Raw genomic sequence first — 6,397 nt, 5'->3', positions numbered from 1 at the left:
CTGGGTCTAAATTTTCCAGCCATATCCCATTCCACCCTTCCTTGCCCTCAGAGTACCTGTAGATTTCATGGACAGTTCTCCCATATTCAGTAAACATTTTGGCCCCTGATTGTGGTCTTCCTGTCCTTGCTACCTTTTGCGATCATTCTGGCTGACACCCCTAAACAACATCTAAGCTTCACAATTTCTTGACACTCTTTCATTCAGTTATCTTCTTCTCCACTTTATTTCCGCCACCCTCGGTCACAACAACCTGGACTGTGATATCCCTGCTATCCCTCTGCAGACCTAAATTCATCCTTCTCATGTTCTGACCACAAGGTCTTGCACTTTTTCTTCAGCTCCTTCACTCAGTGATTCCTCAGTACGTGTTCTTTATGTTCTGAGTTCTCTAACTACTTGATGACTCTACTTTCTCCTTCTCTCAATATATTTTTAATCTTCACTTCCTTCTCTAACCATCTAAGAATCTGTAGCTCATTACATCACACCAACATTTTCTCACCAGTGTTCTTAATAACATGAACCCACTCTTCTTCGAATTGCTCTGAACTCTCAAAACCCCAATCCTGGACCAATCCACATGTCCACCCTCTCTACGTTCTAAGGCTGAATAAAGCATAACTCTTGGTGCCAATGCAAATTAGTTTTCAGCCCCAACCAGATCTATGGTGCTGCCTGGCAGTCCTTCCAGGCTCTCCTAATCAAGTCTCTCTTCTAGTCTCCATAGTAGATTTCAAATGCCGGCTGCTCTCCTAAAACCTCCTATCCCTGCCACATCACCCCTGTCACCTTTAGCAAATGGGTTCATCTTCTGCTTTACAGAAAAAGAAGGAGCCATTGTTCAAGAAGCTCTTGAGCTTCCTGCTGCAAACCCATACATTTATTTCCATCTGTCCCTATCCTTTCAATATTTCCTTCTGCCTCAGAAGAGAAGGTAGCCATGCTCCCATTTAAAACTAAAGCCTCCACCTGAATGCAGGATCCTATTGTCAGGAACTCGTGCTATCCATTATTCTCTTTCTCTTGTATTTCTGTCTTTTCCTATCAATCGTTCCTTCCCACCAGCATTTAATATACTCAAGTTTTTACAAATATTTTTTTTTATTCATTGACCTCATGCTTCCCTCCAATTTAAGCCAACACCACAGGGCTCTTCTTTGCCTTTCTCTGTTATATACATAGTTGACCCTTGAAGAACTCAGGCTTGAACTGCCCAGGTCTTATACTTATACATAGATGTTTTTTGATAGTAAATACCATGGGAGTGCCCATTGTGGCTTAGCAAGTTAGGAACTGAGGCTGAGAGTTCGATCCCTGGCCTTGCTCAGTAGGTTAAGGATCCAGCATTTCTACAAGATATAGGTCACAGCATTTCCACAAGATACAGGTCACAGATACAGCTCGGATCTGGCATTGCTGTGGCTGTGGTGTAGGCTGGCAGCCACAGCTCCAATTCGACCCCTAGTGTGGGAACTTGCATGTGCTGCAGGTGCCACCCTAAAAAGAATGAAAAAAACAAAAACAGTAAATACCACGGTACTACATGATCAGAGGGTAATGAATTGCCTGTGGCATCATGAACATGGAGGATCTATGTCTATGGAGGGCCAAGTATAAGTTATACTCAGATTTTCAACCATGTGGAAGTAGATATCCCTAACCCCTGCATTTTTCAAGGGTTAACTGCATAGGCATAGAGTTCAAACCCCTAACTGCAGTGGCAATACACTTAATCATTAACTTTACCTTACAATATATGCAAAATGATTTAGGTTTCTACAATCTCATCACCAACAAAAAACTTACCATGTGAAGTTTTAAATTTCCTTGCAATTCCTTTTGTCTTGTGAATACATTTCCTTGAAAGTGTACAGAGTAATGAATTCAAATTTACTTGAATCAGTTTTTTGTATATTATATTATCACTTTGACAAAAAGACTCATTAATTTCTGCTTTTATCCAATGTTAGGGTTTTTTTCATTTTTTTAATTTTATTTTACTTTTTTTAATGTATGTATAAACTTTTACCCATGGTTCAAGTTAAAGGGTAAACTCAAAGAAGTCTCACTCCAACCCCATCCTTTCTGTCCCATTCCTACCCATCTCTGATGAGTGACCATTTTTATTAGGTTCTGATGTTTATGTTTTGTAAAAATTACATATGTCATATTCTTGTTTCACCCCCATTTCTTCACAAATGCCACCATATTATGTATACTTTTTGCAACTTACTTTTTACACTTAAAACATCCTGGTTCAACTCTGTAATATCATTTTATGTTATATTCACTATGACTATTAGTTCTTTATCTGGTATTTTTCTGATTTTTTTTAAACTCTTTCTTTTGGTATTTAAAAAGGCCTAGAAGTCCGCTTTTGGTGCAGTCAGTTAGGATCCAGTATTGCCAAAGCTGTGGTTCTGGCTGCAGCTGAGGTGTGTGTTTGATCCCTGGCCCAGGAACTTCCATATGCCATGGGTGTTGCCAGAAAAAAAAAAAGTCTTTTCTTCTAGGATTATAATTTTTCTAACATCTTTTGCTAAAAAAAAAAAAAAAAAAAAAAAATTCACCTTTCCCTTCCTGAGACTTCTGCATATTGTCAACATATTCCTCCCCCGTCTTCTGAATTTTCAAGTTTCTTATTGGGGTGGGTCTTTAAATATATGCAAGTGATATACTTTTATTGCACACATTACCTATACAGCAATGAACTTGTTCTACCTTCTACTTTTTATGCGGGACTGGTTTGTTTCTATTTCGTCAGAGCATGTACTGCTCACAAGCTCTCCCTCTACCCTTGGGTTTAACCTGAGATCTACACTGAAATATACCCACTGTGTACCATCACTCCCCAAGCCAGGGTTTCTCCAGCCTCTTCTTTTGGCTTCAGAAGGCTCACCTGTTTGTTATATTTGTGAATATAGTACTCAAGTTCTCACTTTTTTTTTTTTTGTCTTTTGTCTTTTTAGGGCTGCACCCGTGGCATATAGAGGTTCCCAGGTTAGGGGTCTAATCGGAGCTGTAGCTGCTGGCCTATACCGCAGCCACAGCAATGCCAGACCTGAGCTGCATCTGCGACCTACACCACAACTCACAGCAATGCCATATCCTTAACCTACTGAGCAAGGCCACGGATCGAACCCCCAACCTCATGGTTCCTAGTTGGATTTGTTTCCATTGTGCCATGATGGGAACTCCAAGTTCTCACATTTTTGAAACTGTTCATATAGCCTTAGTACTTAAAGAACAACTTGTCTCAATCTCAAATATTTGACTCACATTTTCTGTTCTCTCTTTAAAAAATGTTTACTCAAAATTTGTCTTCCTTTCTGTCTTGCTTACACAGAGTCTGGTTTCAGGATAATTTTGTTCCCTTGTAGGTTATTTGGTCTTTTTTGCCTGAAGGCCCAGAGATTTTTTTTTTTTTCTTTGTCCTTATGATTAAGGTCTAAGAGTTGTATAGCATGTGTCTCTGATTTGGCCATCTGGGGAGTTTGGTGAATTGTAACTTTAAATAACATTTCTATTCCATCACTTTGTTTTTCTTATTCAAGGACTCCAATTATACATGTGTGAGACCATCTTTGACTATCTTCTATAGTCGTCAGTTTCTCTTATTGTTTTTCTATTTTGTTTTCATCCTCGACTATTTTAATTCATTTCCTCACTACCCCTTCTTATATTTTTCATTAATTCTGTTCTGTGTTGGTCACCTTGTGATCTAATCTTCACTTATGAGATAATTTTCATTTTCTTTTGTTTCTTTCTGGAGTTTGCTTTGTTCTTATATTTCTCCCCCTCTTCTGAATTTTTGAGTTTCTTATTGGGGTAGGTTTTTTAATATATGCAAATGCTGATTTAGTAATATTTAATTTTGTTTTGCTTTTCTTTCTTTTTTTTTTTTTTTTTTTTTTTTGGTCTTTGGTCTTTTGAGGGCTTCACTCACAGCATATGGAGGTTCCCAGGCTAGGGGTCTAATCAGAGCTGTAGCTGCTGGCCTATGCCACAGCCACAAATCCGAGCTGCATCTGCAACCCACACAACAGCTCATGGCAATGCCGGATCCTTAACTCACTGAATGAGTCCAGGGATCAAACCCGCAACCTCATGGTCCCTAGTCAGATTTGTTTCTGCTGCACTGAACAGGAATTCCAATTTTGTTTTTCTACTCCCCGTGGTTCTTGAAAGAATTTTTACCAACATAAATGTTTTCATATTTTATCTTCCTACAGTTTTTATGGTTGTTACCATCTATTTTCTGTTTATTTTCAATATTTTATATTTTGTTGCTTTAGTAAAAAGAACTCTGTATAGAGGAGCTAGGCAGTTGGTGGCTTGCTAGTTTTCTTAGTTCAAGAGCACCCTCTTCTGTTGGTATAATAAACTATAATTTCTTTAATAAATGGCACCTTTTGTGAAGAGAAGAATTGGTTTGTCTTATTTGCCATTGTTTTTTATTTGGATATTTATTTTCCACTGTTTTACCCCTTCTTTCCTCACTACCAAGTTTTTTCAACTTCCCACAAGTGGGACTCCCTCAAGATTTCCATCTAAACTCCCCTGCGCTTTTGAGACACTTTCTTTTGATTTTGAGGAGTTAGTATTCTTATACACAAGATGATTTTTTTTAATCTATTTTTTATCTTTCTTTCTTTTTTTCTTTTTCTTTTTGGCCGCCTCATGATATGTGGAGCTCCTGGGCCAGGGATCATATCTGATCCACAGTCTCAACCTAAGCCACAGCTGTGGCAATGGCAGATCCTTAACCGATTGTTCCAGTCTGGGAATCAAACCCATGACCCAGTGCTCCCAAGATGCCACCAATCCCATTGCACACAGCAGGAGCTCCTTAATCTACTTTCTGTCACCACTAGACTAACACTGCCTTTTCTTTTTCACAGACTCTACCTACTCTACTTTGATATGTGCTCTGGAGTTGCCGTAGCAACTTTTTGTTTCCTTCTTCTCTGTAGATGAACTTACGGAATTCCTTATCCCCTAGTTATGTTGTAGGTATGGATCAGTGTGGTGTTATTTACTCTCCTTATCTGTATAATTTTTGGAAGATTGTGTAGTTTTGTATTCAGGTGGTTGCAATTTTCCTAGCCTATCCTAGAATCATCTCTTTTTTACTTTTTACAAATGCTCAACCACTTCTATTCCTTTTATTAAGACTGATAGGCTAGTGACCATCAAACTTTATTTTATTGCTGGACTCCACATATTTTGTTAATAACCAGTAGGATATCTCAACAGGTCATACCACAATTATGCCTTACTTAACACGTGTAAAACCAAATTATCTTTTACTCACCACCCATTTCCAAATCTGCTCCTCCTCCTGTGCACCTCATCTTGGTAAATGGTACCACTCCCTAATATGGTCTGTCATAGTCACGTGAGACAGTTTCCTGCCACTGCAGGCCCCAGTCAGTCTCCAAGCACTAATGAGTCTGTCTCCTAAAGCTCTCAAAGCTGTCTTACACACTCTCCAAATTCTGTAGTTTAGGCCAGCACCACTTTTTGACTGGATTATGAAAACAGTCTCCTAACTATAGTTCTGCTTCCACTGTTGCTTCTTCTAGTCCCCAGCCCACATTCTCTTGATTGAATTTTAATTTGATTATGTACCCCTTCTTCAAAATGTTACATTGCCTTCATGACAGTTTAACTCTGTTAGGTCTGAGTGACCAGTCATAATCTACTGACTGCTTGCCTCTCTAAATATCTTTCTCACCAGGCCTTGCTCTCTCCTCGCCCCTCCTCCTATAAAACATAAGAAACAGAAACACTGTGGAAGATTGTAGTCTCCAAACTGATCACAGTATAAATTCTAGTCCCACATGCTGTTCCAGAAGCCTACCACTCCCCATCAAGAGATGATGTCTAATTTCCCTCCCTGTGAATATGCACCAGCCTTAGTGACTCACTTCTAATAAATGAAATGCTGTGGAAGTGATACTGCATGGCTGCCAATATTAAGTCATAAAGTCAGTACAGCTTCAGCCTGGCTCCCTCGCCCACCCTCTGTATCTCTGTCTGTTCTTGGGACCTGTACATTTGGAGCCCTGAGTGACCAAGTAAGAAACCCATGTAGAGACAGAGATTAATGCACAAGGACCCCTGCTTTTCCAACCCCAGAAATTTGTGTTCTTCCCAGCCTGGGCACCATGCATCTGAGTACATGAACCTTCAGATGATTCTAAATCCAAGGCTTTGAGCCAAACATATGGTGAATTGAAAAGATACAAATATTGTCATGAAGCCCTGCCTGGACTGCAGATTCATGAGTAAAATAAAGGTTATTATCACTTAAGGCCTAAAATTTAAACCATGAAGTTGTGGGGTAGTTTTTAACACAGCAGTAGAGAAATAGGACAAGCAATTGTCCACA

The sequence above is a fragment of the Sus scrofa genome, chromosome 1 (assembly GCF_054392235.1).
Source record: "Sus scrofa isolate SSC_HxYL_T2T_F1_AM1 chromosome 1, Sscrofa_HxYL_maternal_Yorkshire_Landrace_v2.0, whole genome shotgun sequence".
NCBI lineage: Eukaryota > Metazoa > Chordata > Mammalia > Artiodactyla > Suidae > Sus > Sus scrofa.
This window is presented reverse-complemented; position numbering follows the sequence as displayed.